The sequence below is a fragment of the Callithrix jacchus genome, chromosome 2 (assembly GCF_049354715.1).
Source record: "Callithrix jacchus isolate 240 chromosome 2, calJac240_pri, whole genome shotgun sequence".
Taxonomy (NCBI): domain Eukaryota; kingdom Metazoa; phylum Chordata; class Mammalia; order Primates; family Cebidae; genus Callithrix; species Callithrix jacchus.
In genome coordinates this window covers 13,572,382-13,590,287 of record NC_133503.1, presented here as the reverse complement: position 1 = coordinate 13,590,287, position 17,906 = coordinate 13,572,382, and the positions used below count along the sequence as shown (strand labels likewise).

At 47.4% G+C, this 17,906-nt stretch overlaps 1 protein-coding gene across 6 annotated transcripts in view; it reads left to right on the top strand.

Moving 5' to 3' along the window:
• Positions 1-17,906, top strand: part of ZKSCAN1 (zinc finger with KRAB and SCAN domains 1) — a 47,951-nt gene that overhangs the window by 12,088 nt on the left and 17,957 nt on the right. For 2 of the 6 annotated variants that reach the window (XM_017966487.5, XM_017966482.4), the window contains exon 1: positions 13,290-13,420. The exons of the other annotated variants lie outside the window; for them this stretch is intronic. The gene's annotated coding sequence lies outside the window, so the exon portion shown is untranslated. Of the gene's footprint in view, positions 1-13,289; positions 13,421-17,906 lie in introns of those variants that run through there. 6 annotated transcript variants of the gene reach the window in all.

Here is a 17,906-nt window from a genome sequence, read left to right as displayed (position 1 = left end):
GATATGAAATTCTGGGCTGAAAGTTTTGTTGATTAAGTATATTGAATATTGGCCCCCACTCTCTTCTAGCTTGTAGGGTTTCCATTGAGAGATCTGCTGTAAGCCTAATAGGCTTACCTTTATGGGTGACTTGATCTTTCTCTCTGGCTGCCCTTAATATTTTCTCCTTCGTTTCGATCTTGGTGAATCTAATGATTATGTGCCTTGGGGTTGGTCTTCTTGAGGAATATCTTTGTGGTGTTCTCTGTATTGCCTGGGGTCGAATAGTGTCCTGCTTTGCTAAATTAGGAAAATTTTCCTGGATAATGTCCTGGAGAGTATTTTCCAGCTTGACTTCATTCTCTCCGTCACATTCAGGTACACCAATCAAGCGTATATTAGGTCTTTCCACATAGTCCCATATTGCTTGGAGACTTTGCTCATTCCTTTTTATCCTTTTTTCTCTATTCTTGTCTTGTCGTTTGGTTTCATTAAGTTGGTCTTCTACCTCTGATACCCTTTCTTCTGCTTGATCCATTCGGCTGTTTAAGCTTGTACATATTTCACTGAGTTCTCGTGTTGTATTTTTCAACTCCATAAGTTCATTTGTATTCCTCTCTATATTGTCTATTCTTTTCAACATTTCATCGAACCTTTTTTCCAAGTTCTTAGTTTCTTTACATTGGGTTAGAACAAGTTCCTTTAACTCCCAGAAGTTTCTTATCATCCACCTTTTAAAGCCTACTTCAGATAATGGAACACAGTCCTTTTCCATCAGGGCTTGTTCCGTTACTGATGAGTCCTCTTCCATCAGGGCTTGTTCGGTTGCTGATGAGTCCTTTTCTATCAGGGCTTGTTCCGTTGCTGATGGATTCTGATTCTGAGTATACTCGGCCTTCTTAGGCTGTTTTTTTCCCTTCATTGTAAATGAACCGCCTTTCTAATTAGTTTTCTGAGTCGACGTCCGACTTATTGATTCCCAGTGCTGGGATCCGAGCAACCCACTGTGGCAGCCTAAATAGCAGCGATAAGACTGATGGTGCTCTTCTGCCCGGGAATCTCTGGTCTGGCTTCCCTCTTGAGTCCGCAACAAGCGGCTCTGACTTCCTGGAGCTCCAAACTCCGGTCAGTAGGGGAAGCAGTCCTGTTGGCTCTGCATGAAGAGCTGCTGCGCCGAGACGCCGGTAAAACCGCTGCGGCGGCCACAAGAGTCGCGCTGGCGACCCATGGGGCTCCTCCACTGGGAATCGGCTAATCGGTGAGTGACGAAAATTCGTCTAATGATGTGGCGTCGTCTCGTTCTCTGAGCTTTCACTGGGAGCTACAATCCTGAGCTGTTAGTGGTCGGCCATCTTGGATCCGCCTTTTTACTTTCTTAAAGATATCTTTTGGGCCGGGCGCGGTAGGTCAGGTTTTATAAGCATAAAGTAATGAAACTGATTGGCTCTTGAAATGAGGTGATGCCAGGAGGTATGATCTGACTGAGTCCTGCCATGGGGTGCTGCCAGCACTCAATCTGATTGGATCCTGGATCCTGCCATGCGGTGTCCACTTCTTAATTCAGTCCCCCTCTTCAGTCTGAGCACTTAGATTCTGCCCTGTGGTTGCATGCTTGGTTCATCTGGGCATGCTCAGGTTACTCGACCTTCACCTAGGGGTCCATGGCAACTGAAAAATAACTCACAATTTTGTTACATAAAAATATAACCAGATTGAGCTGATGAATTTAAACTTTGTGTACTGTAGACAGAGGATGCGCTCTCATTGGCCCTGATGCAAAATAGGCGAGCCCCAAAATGGGGCTTAGCCCACAATGTTTCTTGGCTTTGTCCAGGAAAAAAATCAAGGGCAAGCTGGAGGGAGAAGAAAATTGCTTTATGGAAGAGGCAGTGTTATAGCTGCAGTGCTCTTACAGCTCCATGACTGCTCCTGCAGAGCAGAGATTAACATCTCAGGACAGTTTTGAGTCTCATTTATACCTACTTTTTTTTTGAGATGGAGTCTCACTCTTGTCACCCAGGCTGGAGTGCAGTGGCATGATCTCCACTCACTGCAACCTCCACCTCCCAAGTTCAAGTGATTCTCCTGCCTCAGCCCCCCTAGTAGCTGGGATTACAGGTGCATGCCACCACACCCTGCTAATTTTTGCATTTATTTAGTAGAGACAGGCTTTTGCCATGTTGGCCGGGCTGGTCTGAAACCCCTGACCCTCAAGTGATCCACCTACCTCAGCCTCCCAAAGTACTGGGATTACAGGTGTAAGCCACCACACCTAGCCTACCTACTTTTAATTACATGTAAATTAAGGGAAGTTAGTTCAGAAATTACTAGGGGAGGAGGAGTAACTTCTAGGTTGTCAGCTCATTGCTGTGGAAAGTGGTGGTAATACCCAGGGGTTGCCATGGCAACAGTAAATTGACATGGCACACTGCTGGGCATGTCTTATGAAAAGCTGCTTCTGCCCTGGCCCTCTTTTAGCTAGTCCTCAATTTGGTCCAGAGTCTAAGCCCCAGCTGCAGAGTCAAGTCCCTCCTCCCCGCTCAGCACTGCCAGGAAGGAGCTTCAGGATGGACCCACACATGCTACTCAAGCCCAAGAGTCAGTCTATAGCCCAGAGCTCTAAACTCACCTTGTGTCCAATGCAAGTGAGGCAAAAAAAAAAAAAAAAATACATATATATATATATATATATATATATATATATATATATATAGTGATAGCAGTACCGTTAGCATGTGCCAGGCCCTGCAACTGCTGATTTACATGCAAGCCGCATGACAACCCAATGAGGTAGGTGCTATTTGAATCCTCGTTTTACAGAGAAACCGAGGCTCCAATAGTTCAAGTAACTAGGCCAAGAGTATGTCTTACAGACAAGATGAGAACCAAGGCCGTTTGAGTCCAGCGCCCCTCACCTACACACCATAGCAAAGAAGGATATGACTTGGGCTTACTTGGGAATGAGGCCACAAGGCTGGGAGGTTTTTTGGTTTGTTTTGATTGGATTTGATTTGGCATTAATGTTCTCATAAACATCCTCATTCAGACCCAGGTGCTTTTGCAGTCGTGTGACTAGACATGGGCTAGGACTCCGTTGTCCGTGGCTGGAGTTCAAAGCTGAGAACAAAGAAGGACAGACTTCAGGAGGACACTCCCAGCCTATAGCAAAGATCCCAGATGCCACCTACATGACAGACAGAAAAGCTCAGGTGTTTTGCTTGCTCAGCCAGTTTTTCTGCTCCTCAAGTCTGGATGAAACCAGGAAGAAAGAGAGAAAGGACTTTGTAGAAGCCAAATGCCTTCTGCCTATCGCAGGGGGCATCCCTCTCCTCCTCCATAGCTGGTTCCATCGCCCCCTCACCATGAAGACAAATGAGGATGTCTTCAAAACCTGGGGCAGAGGCCCAGGACTGTGGCTCTCACCTGTAATTCCAGCTCTTTGGAAGGCCGAGAGGGGCAGATCACTTGAGGCCAGGAATTCAAGACCAGCCTGGCCAACATGGTGAAACCCCATATTTACTGAAAATACAAAAAATTAGCTGGGCGTGATGTTGGGCACCTGTAACCCCAGGTACTGGGGAGGCTGAGGCAGAATAGCTTGAGCCAGGAGGTGGAGGTTGGAGTGAGCCGAGATTGCACCACTGTAGTCCAGCCTGGGCGACAGAGAAAGACTCCATCTCAAAAAAAAAAGACCTGGGGGTAGGGGGAGCAGGAGTCTCAGTCACAGAGGAGACCCCATATCTACAAAAAACCTCATCCTCTAGTTGAGCATTATTTTAGGTAGAAGACTCTCCCACCTAGGCAGGTAGTGGGTGATTCAATAAGTCCACAAAGATGGCCAGAGAAGGTAGCCAGAGAGGGGCAGCGGCACCAGAGGAAGTCCATGTTCCAGCCAATTGAGTGGCCAAAGGTGCCTAAGTTTCTCACAGATCAATTGGACCCAGAAGTGGGTAGCTGGGCTTGAGCTGTCCAACTGGTGCCCCCACCCAAAAGTCTCCACAAAAGGAGGTTGTGCAGTGCCCTGCTAGGGGCAGAAGGCAGCTCAACAGGCACAGGGGACTGAGTAGTAAGCAGGTCCCCAAGGCCCCCTGAGGATTTCATCCCTGAACTCCACAAGCCAACGTTTGGGTGGCTGATGCACAGTAGTGGTAGACTATGTTTTCCAAAAGTGACCACGGCAGTATTTTTGGTTCCACGTTGCAATTCCAGAATCACACCACTTCCCATCAAAAGGTGGCATCTGGCTGGCCGCAGTGGCTCACACCTGTAATCCCAGCACTCTGGGAGGCCGAGGTAGGTGGATCACCTGAGGTTAGAGTTTGAGACCAGCCTGGCCAACCTGGCCGTCTCTACTAAAAATACAAAAATTAGCTGGGCATAGTGGCGGGCACCTGTAATCCCAACTACTCAGGAGACTGGGGCAGGAGAATTGCTTCAACCCAGGAGGCAGAGGTTGCAGTGAGCCAAGATTGTGCCACTGCACTCCAGACTGGGTGACAAAAGGGAGACTCCATCTAAAAAAAAAAGTGGCATGGCGCCTGTAAAACCAGAACTTTTGGAGGCCAAGGCAGGAGTATTACTTTAGCCCAGAAGTTTAAGACCAGCCTAGGCAGCATAGTGAGATCCCCATAACTCACTGTGTTGTTATCTCAACATATTGGGAGGTTGAGATGGGAGGATTGCTTGAGCCCAGGAGTTCAAGACCAGCCTGGGTAACATAGCAAGCCTCCATATCTACAGAAAAGTTAAAAATTAGCCAAGTGTGGTGGTGCATACCTGTAGTCCCAGCAACTCAGGAGGCTGAGGCAGAAGGATCGCTTGAGCCCAAAAGTTCAAAACTATAGTCAGCTGTGATCATACCACTGCACTGCAGCCTTGGAAAGAATAAGACCCTGTGTCAAATATATATATATTTGACAATTTACCCTCTTCCCTGAATCTTCTCTCTCTCTCGCTTGCTCGCTCTCGCTCTCTCTCTCGCTTGCTCGCTCACTCTCTCTCTCTCTCTCTCTCTCTCTCTCTCTCAACAGAGACCTGCTCTGTCACCCAGGCTAGAGTGCAGTGGTGCAATCTCAGCTCACTGCAGCCTCCACCTCCTGGGTTCAAGCGATTCTCCTGTCTCAGCCTCCCAAGTAGCTGGGATCACAGGTGCATGCTACCACATCCAGCTAATTTTTTGTATTTTTCATAGAGATGGGGTTTCACTATGTTGGCCAGGTGGGTCTTGAACTCTTTTTCTTTTTTTTTCTTTCTTTCTTTTTTTTTTTGTAATGTGCCCTATGCCTGGGGTCTTGAATTCTTGAACTCTGTCCCCCCACCTCAGCCTCCGAAAGTGCTGGGATTACTGGTGTGAGCTACCACACCCAACCTGAATCTTCTATTGATATTTATTTTTAAATTGTTGTTAAGCAACTCTGAAATGTCCATGAAAATGGTTTATCTATGGGAATGAAAATTACAAGCTATTGTCTTCTGAGGATAAATGGAACATATATCTTAGTTTCCTACAAAGGGCATTTGCCTCTTCCTGTGAGATTTTTCAAATATGTATTTTTGACATTTCTTTTTCATTATGAGATTGTGACAAGAAGGAAATTGCATGTGGATATAACGCTATAGGATAAGCAGAGCCTGCTCGATCCCTTTCCAAGCCTTCTGTGACCTCCCAACTGGAAGCAATAGCAACGGTGCCCCATCTGGAGTAGCCACTGCCATGATGCTGGCTGCAGTGAGGGAGGCACAGCTGGGACTGCAGCACTCCATGGAGCTGGAGGGAGCTGCAAACACATGGAAGCCCCCCTCCTTCCAAGTTGGAGGGGCAGGAGCCCCTGGGAGGAGAGCTCCCAGGAGCAGCTGCAGCCACCCAGCCACAGCCACAAACCCAGGCATCTCTGCACTCTCAGGAGCCTGGGAAGCCTCTCTGCCCCCACAGGTTTGGAAGTGCCTGTTCCCACTGACTGGCCTCTCCCTGCTCCTGGCACCCACTTTGATTTCAGAGCAAACTTGTGTCTAAGCCCTGGAGCTGTCACAACCTGGCCGAGTATAAGCACACTTAGGCAAACCTGATACACCTGCCCCTTGCCACCCCAGCGCCCTCCAGACTTTGGGCACCCATGACCACAGGAGGGATGCCAAGGCAGAGCTAAGGGCAGCTGGGCATGAGCCTGCAGGCACCCCTCAGTATGAACAGCCTGACTGCTCTGGACACCATGAATGGTAGGACAGTGGTGGCAGGAAGCAGTCCACTAAATGGAAAGGGGTGAGTCCCCATTGAAGCCCCACCGTTAGGCCAGGGACAGCCCTGAGGCCTGGAAGTCAGACTGCAAGTTCTGTGGACTGGAGTGAGAACTTACTGTGCTTTTTCAAGGTCTGCCCATGGACCAATGAGCAGGCACTTCCTTCCCTCTGAAGCCCATAAAAACCCCAGACTCAGCCAGATTCCAGCAGATAACAGGATGACTTGCCTGTGGAGAGGAGCTACCCACTGTTGGTCACCTCTGAGCTTCTAAGTTGTTCTGCTGATTAAAGCACTTCTTCACCTTGCCTACCCTCCACTTGTCCATGTACCTCATTCTTCCTGGATGCAGGACAAGTACTAGGGACCTGCTGAATGGCAGGGCTGAAAGCTGTAACACAAACTGGGCTGAAACACACCTCTTGCTGGCCACGTTGTGGGTGACAAGAAGGAGAAGAGAGAGAAGGAGAGAAGAGCTTTGGTTCTTCAAGGATCCCAGACCTAGGAGCTCGCCAAGCCAGGGCTGTGACATGCTCTTTGGGGCTCCGTGGTTACTGGTGTCTCCAAGCTTCTGGGCACCACTGCATTCCCTGGTGCCAGCCATGGAAGCTGCTTGCAGTATGCCTGGTCCAGCCACAGCCTTGCAGGGAGCAGGCACATGGAGCTGCCTGCCCTGCCACAGGCAGCATGCCTGGCTGTGCTCAGTGACCTGACCCCACACTCACACACCCCTCACCCCTCTATGCCTGGCTCACTGTTGGCAAGTATGGGATCAAGACTGGTAGCATGAGCCAAGAGCAGCCTGCCAAGCCAAGTGGGCAGAATGAGCCCAGAGGGCCCAAGCAAAACTCCAGCAAAGGCACCACTGGCCACAGAGGTTTCTGGCCAGAAAAATCCCAAGGATCCTGTGACAGAAGCTAGGGGGAAAAAACATGGATTTTGCATATGAAGGGCAACCAAGAGGCCAAGAAAGGAATTTGTGTATGATGCTCCAACATTTCCCATGCTAATTAAGATGATGGTAGGATTTCATGATATACCAGTTCCAAGGAAAGTCATCACCCAATGCTGGATGAACTCATGGCTGCCTTCGCAATGTAGTAGGGAGGTGATTCTCCAGTGAAACTTTGTGGTCTTTCGGGGCCAGGATGGGAAGAAACCTTTAACAACAGTTCACAGCTCACTTTTCCACGCAAGGAAGCATACCTCAAGGTCCTTCATGCATGGTTTCTGCAACACAGCATGACACGCCAGAGGAACCCTTCCCTTCAGCATTGACCCCACTAGCTTTCACAGCATGAAAGTCAAACTTAGGAGCCCATAATTTCTAGGGTGCCCTTCAGGAACTTTTATTTGCTCAGGGCAGCTAATTTTTAATTTGTGGTGTTTTTAAGCACCGTATCTCTTTGTAATCATAAATGATTACATTTCATGATTCTTTCAGCACTTTCATCTTTGAGTTCCTTCAAAACTCTTGTGTGGATACCACCTAATCTCATCAGCTGAGCTTGTTTGCTGACAGGTCTAGAACCTTGGGGTTACCAATGTTATTGCCTATAGCCCCTCTGACTGTGGGACCAGTAACCTCATTTCTTGGAATCTACCCTTAGAAAGTAATCAAAGATGTTGAGTATGGACACAGTGGCTCCCACCTGTAATCCCAGCACTTTGAGAGGCCAAGGTGGGCAGATCACTTGAGGCAAGGAATTCAAGACCAGCCTGGCCAACACAGTAAAACCCCATCTCTACTAAAAATACAAAAATTAGCCAGGCATGGTGGTGGGCACCTGTGATCACTGCTACTTGGGAGGCTGAGGCATGAGAATCTCTTGAGCCCAGGAGGTGGAGGTTGCAGTGAGTTGAGATCATGCCATTGCACTCCAACATGGCAACTGAAGGAAACTCTGTCTCAAAAAAAAAAAGACAGGTGCAGTGTCTCATGCCTGTAATCCTAGCACTTCAGAAGGCCAAGGCTGGCAGATCACTTGACACCAATAGTTCAAGACCAGCCTGGCCAATGGGGTGAAACCTTGTCTCTATTAAAAATACGAAAATTAGCCAGGTATGGTGGTGGGCACCTGTAATCCCAGCTATTCGAGAGACTGAGGCAGGAGAATCGCTTGAACCTGGGAGGTGGATGTTGCAGTGAGCCAAATTATGTCATCTCACTCCAGCCTGGGCAACAGAGAAACACTCTGTCTTTAAAAAATAAAATAAAATAAAAAAACATATTCTTTCTAAAGAGGGGCTTATATATTTGTTTTTCTTCCATGCTGATATTCTTTGTTTCCTATGGTCTCTGGAGAATGTGCTCCCTAACTTTGGGGAAAAAAAAGAAAAGATAACAAATGATACCCACCAATCTGTCCCCATCCCACCACCTCATCACACACACCTGACAAGTGCTTTGCAAAGACTTCTCTCAGCGAAAGCCACACTACCATGGTGGAAATGAATATCTCAGTAGCACTTACCAGAGGCATCCAGGAGGGTTAACTCAGCATGTCCTGCATGATGGAACATGCAGTAGAATAACCACAATGTTATTCTACTCTTTTTTTTTTCTGAAATAGATTCTCACTCTGTAGCCCTAGATGGAGTGCAGTGGTGAGATCTCAGCTCACTGCAACCTCCGCCCCAGGCTCAAGCAATTCTCCTGCCTCAGCCTCCTGAGTAGCTGGGATTATAGGCGCCCACCACCATGCCTGGCTAATTTTTGTATTTTTAGTAGAAATGGAGTTTCACCATGTTGGCCACGCTGGTCACAAACTCCTGACCTCAGGTGATCCACCTGCCTCAGCCTCCCAAAGTGCTAGGATTACAGGAGTGAGGCAGCACCCAGCCCATATTCTGCTCATTTTTTTTTTCTTTAGGGACCTACTGTAGCTGGAAGACAGGAAGTGACTGAAGAAGAATACATGGTCATTACCTAATTGTTATTAGACAGTGGTCAACTGGGACCTGCCTGAGGTCTCCTCATCCAGACCCCGGGCTTTCTCTCTGTCTGGATAGCCCATCCACTGGAGACTCCTGTGACTTGACCTCCTCCCACCTGGGCCATTCGCCTTACCTAAGGAGGACTAGACTTCCTGCAAGCAGAGCCAGTGAGCAGCTTGCAGATGCTGTGTGAATTTGTTTGAGGTCGCCACCAACTCCATGGAACTGAGGCCACAAAAATTGTTGGGAAAGTTGATTCTGGTCTAAGGCCATGATGAGATGCCAAGAATTAAAAACCAACCAGTTGCATCTGTCATTATACAAGGCTAATTTCCTCCAATGAGGGGCTAGGGAGCTCACTTCCAGAATACACAGAGAATTTTCTTATGCAACAAGAAGAAAAAGACTATTCTTTGAAAGGGAAGGAATTGCAACTGTGCTTCCATGTGTGCGTGTGTGTGTATGCGTGTTTGTTTGTTTGGAGACAGGATCTCGCTCTCCCATGCTGGAGTATAGTGGCACCACCATAGCTCACTGCAGCCTTGACCTCCCAGGCTCCTGAGTAGCTGGGACTACAGGCAGGTGCCTAGCTAATTTTTTTTTTTTTTAACTTTTGATAGAGATGAGTCTCACTGTGTTGCCCAGGCTGTTCTCAAACTCCTGAGCTCAAAGGATCCTCCCACCTCCGCCTCCCAAAATGTTGGTATTACAGGCATGAGCCACCACACCCAGTAGAGACAGTCTCACTCTGTTGCTCTGCCTGGGATGCAATGGTGTTATTATAGCTCACTGTAACCTTGAACTCCAGTCAAGTGAGCCTCCTGCCTCAGCCTTCAAAGTAGCTGGGACTGCAGACATGTGCTACCACACTTCACTAATTTTTTAAATTTTAAAATTAAAAAAAAATTTTTTTTTGAGATGGCGTCTCACTTGGTCACCCAGGCTGGAGTGCAGTGGTGAGATCTCAGCTCACTGCAATCTCCACCTTCCAGGTTCAAGTGATTCTCTTGCCTAAGTCTCCCAAGTAGCTGGGACTACAGACGCATGCCACCACATCTGGCTAATTTTTGTATTTTTAATAGAAATGGGATTTCACCATATTGGCCAGGCTGTTCTCAAACTCCTCATCTCATGATTTTTGCCCACCTTGGCCTCCCAAAATGCTGGGATTACAGATATGAGCCACCGCACTTAGTCATCTTTTTTTTTTTTTTTTTTTTGGTAAAGACAAGCTGTCATAATTTTGGCCAAGCTTGTCTCGAACTCCTGACCTCAAGCAGTCCTCCCTCCTCAGCCTTCCAAAGTGCTTAGATTAGAGGCTGGGATTATACTGTGCCCAGCCACACGTTTTGAAGTAGTATACATGATTTCACATCGATTATTACATTGAGCTTTTCCAGGGGGCAAGGAACAAAGTTAGACAGAGATTGGTTGGCTCAGAGATTTGTTGTAAGGACGTGCAAGCAAGTAGAGAGACAGAGCACAATGGCCTCTGCAGCTAAATCAAGCAATGTAGAGAATGAATCACTGTTTGGGGCCTGGAGGTTATTCGGGCTGTCATCTTGTTGAGCTGTGTGCCCCCAGTCCTAGGTGGCTGGGCTCCCTTCTGTGTGCTCTGCCACTGTGCTGTGCCAGCCCTTGGTTTCTGTGGGAAGGAGAAAAGTTCCTTTTTAAACTTTCCTTTCTTGTTAGAGAATAAATCGTAAGTGTGCTAATAACTTTGTTAGGCCCTACACTATGTATGTAGCTGTGAGACATGCCATGCTTACAGGTATGTAGTACGTTCTGTGTCCTTGTACTTTAACCAAGACATCTGTGTTGCACGTGCTCACAGGCATGTCCCAGCTCTCCATTGCTTTTACCTGTTTAGAAAAGTTTTAAGTTGTTAGCCAATTGGGTTTTAGTTTAGATTGTGAGGTCTGGCTCCAGCCAGTGGAGATCAGACACAGCAGTAAGAATGACCCCAAATGCGTAAGGGATAAATATGTCTGCTTTTCCTCTGTTTGTTTTACTCTAATAGCAAGATGGCTAGTAAAAGTACCCTTCCTGCAGACCAGGAAGTAAAAATTGAGTTGCTAAAAGATCCTTTGTCTCAGTGCTAATTTTTCTTTGTGGCACTGAGCATTCCAACAGTTTCCACAGCTGTTTGTCTTTCTCTCCTTACTCATGACCTCCACTGCCTCCTGGCTCCTATCACCTGATGACTTCTGCTTACTAATTTCTGCTTGCCTTCTGGTTTTCTGTGTGTGTCTGTCTCACATTTAAACTCCCAAACAGGTCAGGTGCGGTGGCTCACACCTGTAATCCCCGCACTCTGGGAGGCCAAGGAGGGAGGATCACTTGAGGCCAGGAGTTCAAGACCACTCTGGCCAACATGGTGAAACCCGATTTCTACTAAAAATACAAAAATTAGCCAAGCATGGTGGCATTAGCAAGTGCCTGTAATAACAATTAATTGGGAGGCTGAGGCATGAGAATCGCCTAAACCAGGAAGCAGAGGTTTCAGTGAGCCATGATTGTGCCACTGCCCTCCAGCCTGAGTGACAGAGTGAGACTCTGTCTCAAAGAAACAAAGAAAAAACTCCCAAAGACAGAGGACTTATTACTTCAGTCAGTCACAACCGTTCTGGTCACTAGACCTCTCACACCAGCCCAGCTCATGGTTCCACTGGTCAGCATACATACTAGCTATGCTGCCAAAAGGGGCCCACATCTGTTGATCTAGTCAGCTCGGGTCAGGACACTTTTCTGATCCAATCAGCTTTAGTCCAAAAAGTGTTCATTTATGGGTCCATGTAAATGTGGATTTTTTTTCCTGTCTCTGCCACCTCTGAGACAGCAAGAGCAACCCTTCCCCTTCCTCCTCTCCTCAGCTTACTCAGTGTGAACACGATGAGGATGAAGACCTTGATGATGATCTACTTCCACTTAATGAATAGTAAATATATTTTCTCTTCCTTAAAAAAGTGTTCACATGGTACAAATGTAGCAGATACTTCCAGCATACCAGCCTCCTCTTCAACACAACTATGGTTTTAAACAGTGTTTAAAATATCAATAAATATTTATTTGTATATGAAAACAGGAAAAGGATAAACTAAAGCCATGGGGGTTGTGTTAGGGTGAAGGGATTACAGGTAATTACTTTTCTTCATTTTGCAAATTTCCTCTAATGATACTGTCATTGAGTTTTGTTTTGTTTTTTGAGACAGAGTCTCGCTCTGTCGCCAGGCTGGAGTGCAAATGGTGCCATCTCGGCTCACTGAAACCTCTGCCTCCTAGGTTCAAGCAATTTTCCTGCCTCAGCCTTCTGAGTAGCTGGGACTACAGGCGCATGTCACCACGCCCAGCTAATTTTTGTATTTTTAGTAGAGACTGGGTTTCACCATGTTGGCCAGGATGGTCTCGATCTCTTGACCTGGTGATCAGCCAGCCTCAGCCTCCCAAAATGTGGGCAAAGATGAAGGCTCTAATTGTGGTAGCTTGTGAAAGCACTTTGAAGGTACAAGTGTCTGTTATTACTCTGAAAACTCCTTTTAAACGGTTATAATAGCATATGCCACATGAGCAAAGCATGGAACCTTATAACTATGCTTGCTTGTGGAAGGACATCCCTTGTCCACAGGCCAAGTGTTTGAAAATACCACCCACTGCATACAGCTCCAGGGCCCCCGAGAGAAGCTACCATGGCAGCTTTGGGAAACCAGCTACCCCTAGCTTCACTTTGATCTTCCTCTGCCTACACCCTTGTTTCAGTTCCTCTGCCACAGACATTCAATTACCAAGTATTATTATTGCTTGATAATAACTATAATTACTACAAGGAATGCCTAAGATGGAAAAGACAGGTGAAACCGAACTTTCACATGGACTGGTGTCTGAGCTGGAGAGTCTGAGTTTGAGTCGAGGAAAGCCTGCAACCCCCCACCACCCACTCCCGTCGGTCCCTGCATTAACTGGGGGAGAACAAAGACCCGACCCTCCAACCTGGAGGCTTGAAAACTTAAGGCCAAGGTGCCCGGTCCCCCCCCGCACCCGATTCGGAAACCGAGATGCAAAGTCCTCCCTTCTTCCTAGAGAGGACCCGGAAGCGCGGCGCGGTCCCGGAAGGCGAGGTGCTGACACACTTCCGGCCTTTGTGACTCATTGTGTCTGTGTCGAGGCGTCGAGAGGGCCTAAGTCCGTGTGCGGTGCCCTTCGGCCGGCCTGAGCCCCAGAGTCAGCTCCCCTTTCTCGCCGAGCGCCCCAAGGCCGCTCCCGGGGCTCACGGTGAGACTTGGGGCCGGCCTCTGGGGTGGGCGGGCGAGGCCGCAGGGGTGTGTGCGCGAGGGTGGGCTCCGCAGCTGCAGCCCTGGGACCCCCTCCAGGCGACCCCGGTGTTGTGCGAAGAGAGTCCATGCCCCTGGCTCCTGGCCGGGCCCGGCCGTAGGAAGCGTCGTCCTCCCTGGGAGACGTCCCCGCCCCACCTCCGGGACCAGGCGGGGAGGGGGCGAGGGTTTCAGTGGCCTGGGATGCCCGGAGACGTGGGGAGAAGTTATATGCGGGCCCCTCTCTGGCAGTGTCCTCATAGCCCTTTGACGTTTCTGCAAACGGGGTCGTGAGATAACCGACCCCTGTCTTGATTTTTCTGTTCTCCCTTCGTCGCCATTTGCTTTGATTCCGGTGAGGTGTTTTTTCCCCCCGGGTCCTTCGGGACCTCGAGGTGAAATGAGCGAAAGGCTGAGAGATGGACACATTTTGAGGTGCCGCATTCGTTTCCAGACCTGCTTTTCCTTCTCCCACCCCCACCACTGAGCGGTGATTAAGGAGTGTTTGAAGCCTAGTCATAGTGGATAAAGAAGTGATGGGGATCTAGTAGAAATTATATACACCCCATTCTGTTTCAGCTTGACGGAATGTTTTGAAGGCTTTGTAAAAGAGCTGTCCGGGACGTTAGGTGGATTTTTCAATTCTGGATAGTTGCTCTGTTTGACATGGAGTGGGAGAGAAGTGAAGGGAATTTGGAAATTGCACTGTGTCACTAGGAGGCTGATTAGCTGAGTGACCTTGGATAAGAGAAGACACTCACCAAGTCTTAATTTCGTCATCAATAAAACTAACTGGATTTTCCCAAAAGGTCCTTCCGACTTCGAAATGGTTTGGTCGATGTATTTGAAAAATTCAACTACAGTTTAGCCTGACACTCCTCCCTCTCTCCCCTCCCTTTCCTGCCTTGCCCCCGGTACACAATAAGGTACTTTCATTATAGAGAGTGGCTGTTCCATGGCCTGAGACCAAAGAAAGCATTTATTGTACGGGCCAGTGCCAGGCGGATTGGAGACGGTCAATAAATACTTGTTGAACTGAATTGTGGAGAATTCATTGTAACCGCATCACAAAGCACTGTTAGTATATATGCTGAACAAGGGTGGAGAAATCGCTGTAGTACATAGGGAACCATGATGATTTGCCCCAGAATGTGTATCCAGAATTGTATCTTCTCGGGATTACCATACAAGATTCTTATTATTTCAGGCAGTTTTCACCAGTCTGAAAATACAAACAGGGGAGCTAGCTACTTAGTCTTTTGCTCATTCTCCACTTGATTTAAAAGCATTTAAAGTGTTTTCTATTGCATCCAAATACAGATGAATAGCATATTAAATCTAACGTTTTCATTCTGTGGGAGTATCAATATTCTTTGAATAGCTAGCCATCTTTTAAGGTAGCTTTTCATATTAAAACATTTGATAGCTCCGTTTAAAAAAAAAAAACGGGTGTAAAGGGCAATTTATTTAAACCTTTCGGGTTTTTGTTTTTGTTTTTTAACAGAGGACAGAGTCTTGCTCTGTCACCCAGGCTGGAGTGTAGTGGTGAGATCTTGGCTTACTGCAACCTTTGCCTTCCAGGTTCACGTGATCTTCCTGCCTCAGCCTCCCGAGCAACTGGGACTACAGGCATATGCCACAAGGCCTGGCTGATTTTTGTATTTTTAGTAGAGACGAGTTTCGCCATGTTGGCCAGGCTGGTCTCGAACCCCTGACAGACAATCCACCCACCTTGGCCTCCCAAAGTGCTGGGATTACAGGCATGAACCACTGTGCACCCAGCCTTTATTTACACATTCAAGACTATGCCCTGGAAAAATACTGAGCTGTTTAGAAAACAGCCTTTGAAATAAACAGTTTGTAACTTAAAGCCCTTGTTTAAGAAAATTCTTTCTGTTTATCCTAGGTGAGAACTGAAGTGTCCTTAGCTGCTGGGGGTAATTAAAGTGGATGTTTTTCAGCCCATATTCACACAGATAATTTCCTACTATCTGGAACCGCTAACCTACCCCCATTTAACTGATAAGGATACAAATGCCAGAGAAGTTAAATACCTCACTCAGGGATGTGCCGCTTGTTTGTGGGAGACTAGAATTCAGTTATTGATGCCCGAGCCGCTTTCACTATTATGGGACCTGTCCCATTGCTTGATCTTTTTAAGCAGGCTGAAAATTGGAATGTTCAGTTACATCTTTTAAGCTTATTGAAAAAAATTAAAACATTTCTGTAGTGCCTACGAAATGCCAAGCACTATCTTAAGTGCTTTTTATCTGTTACCTCACTTAATCCTCACAGCAACTCTGGGGCAAATGCTCATATGTATACAGATGAGGAAACTAATACAGAGAGAGGTTAACTTGTTGACTTGCCTAAGGTCATCAACTAGTAAGGGGTGGAGCAGCTTTAATGCTAAGGCGAAACTCATCCAAGTAGCCTGTGGAACAAATTTGAGGGCAACATTGAATGTAAAATGAACAGGCCTTTTTTTTTTTTGAGACAGAGTCTCGCTTTATTGCCTAGGCTGGAGTACGGTGGCATGATCTTGGCTCGCTGCAACCTCTGCCTCCTGGGTTCAGGCGATTCTCCTGCCTCAGCCTCTCTAGTAGCTGGGATTACAGGCACACGCCACCACACCTGGCTAATTTTTGTATTTTTAGTAGAGACAGGGTTTCACCATATTGGTCAGGCTTGTCTTGAACTCCTGACCTCGTGATCCGCCCGCCTTGGCCTCCCAAATGCCGGAATTACAGGCATGAGCCACTGCAGTGGCCCGAATGGGCTTCTAAAAAATAGTAACATTGCCAATTTAATCAAGTATATTTTTAAAACACACTTGCAAGGAATCATGCTAAGTGGTCTAAGAAGCACAAAGAGGCATGCTCTTAACAATAAGCTAGTTGAGGAAGAAGGCAAGAGAAATTACAGAGAAAAAGTCTGGGCACAGTGGCTCACACCTGTAATCCCAGCACTTTGAGAGGCTGAGGCTGGTGGATCACCTGAAGTCAGGGTTCAAGACCAGCCTGGCCAATTTGGTGAAACCCGGTCTCTATGAAAAATAAAAAACATTAGCCAGCCATTGTGGTGGGCACCTGTAATCCCAGCTACTCGGGAGGCTGAGGCAGGAAAATCACTTGAACTCGGGAGGCGGAGATTGCAGTGAGCCAAGATTGTATCATTGCACTCTAGCCTGGGCAATAAGAGTGAAACTCTGTCTCAAAAAATATATATATTACAGAGAAAGAAATGAGAAATTACCTAGAAAATATTTGGTGAAGAGTATTAGGGTCTTTTTTTTTTTCAAGGAGGACTGCAGTATTGGGGTCTTTAGAGACAGAAGAGAAGACTGTACTCAGATCATCTGACAAACCTAAAATAAAACCCAGCCTTTCTACTGCTGTGATGGGTCTTTCTTGGACGCCAGAGTAGGAGCAGAGAAATACTGAGGGTGGAGAAGATGACCTCTCCCACTTAGGGGCAGAGGGAATGTGCCCAGGTCCATGTCTGTTCCCCCCGGACTCATTTCCTCCTTAGAGTCGCTTCCTGTTGATTCCCCTGACCCAAGAAGTGTCCTGCTCAATTGCTGAGTCAGGATACAACTTCCACAGAAGAAGGGATTTTTGGTGGCTGGGCTAGCTGTCACACTAGTTGTGCTTAGTTACCATGTTTGAAGGTCCCACTTTGTTATGTTGTGGACATTCAAGTCCCCCACTGTTCCTGAGTGATTTTTTTTTTTTTTTTTTTTTGAGACAGAGTTTCGCTCTTGTTGCCCAGGTTGAAGTGCAATGGTGCAATCTCGGTTCACTGGAACCTCCGCCTCCTGGGTTCAAGCGATTCTCCTGCCTCAGCCTCCCAAGTAGCTGGGATTATAGGCGAATGCCACCATACCTGGCTAATTCTTTGTCTTTTTAGTAGAGACAGGATTTCTCCATATTGGTCAGGCTGGTCTTGAACTCCCAGCCTCAGGTGATCTGCCCTCCTCGGCCTCCCAAAGTGCTGGGATTATAGGTGTGAGCCTGGTCGTGATTTTCTTTTTGGAGACAGAGTCTCGCTCTGTCCCCCAGGCTGGAGTGCAGTGGTGCGATCTTGGCTCGCTGAAACCTCCACTTCCTGGGTTCAAGCTATTCTGCCTCAGCCTCCCAAGTAGCTGAGATTGCAGGCACACACCACCTCACCCAGCTAATTATTGTATTTTTAGTAGAGACGGGGTTTCACATGTTGGCCAGGCTGGTCTTGAACTCCTGAACTCAGTGTATCCACCGCCTTGGCCTCCCAATATGCTGGGATGACAGGCATGAGCCACTGTGCTCAGCCTCTCAGTTCTTTATATAGTGAGATGATAAGTGTAGCTAGCTCCTGAGATTGTTACGTGGTCAGGTGAAATGCTTAAATACCCGGTACCTAGAAAGCACTCAATAAACGGTGGCTCTTACTATTATACCTACGAGAGG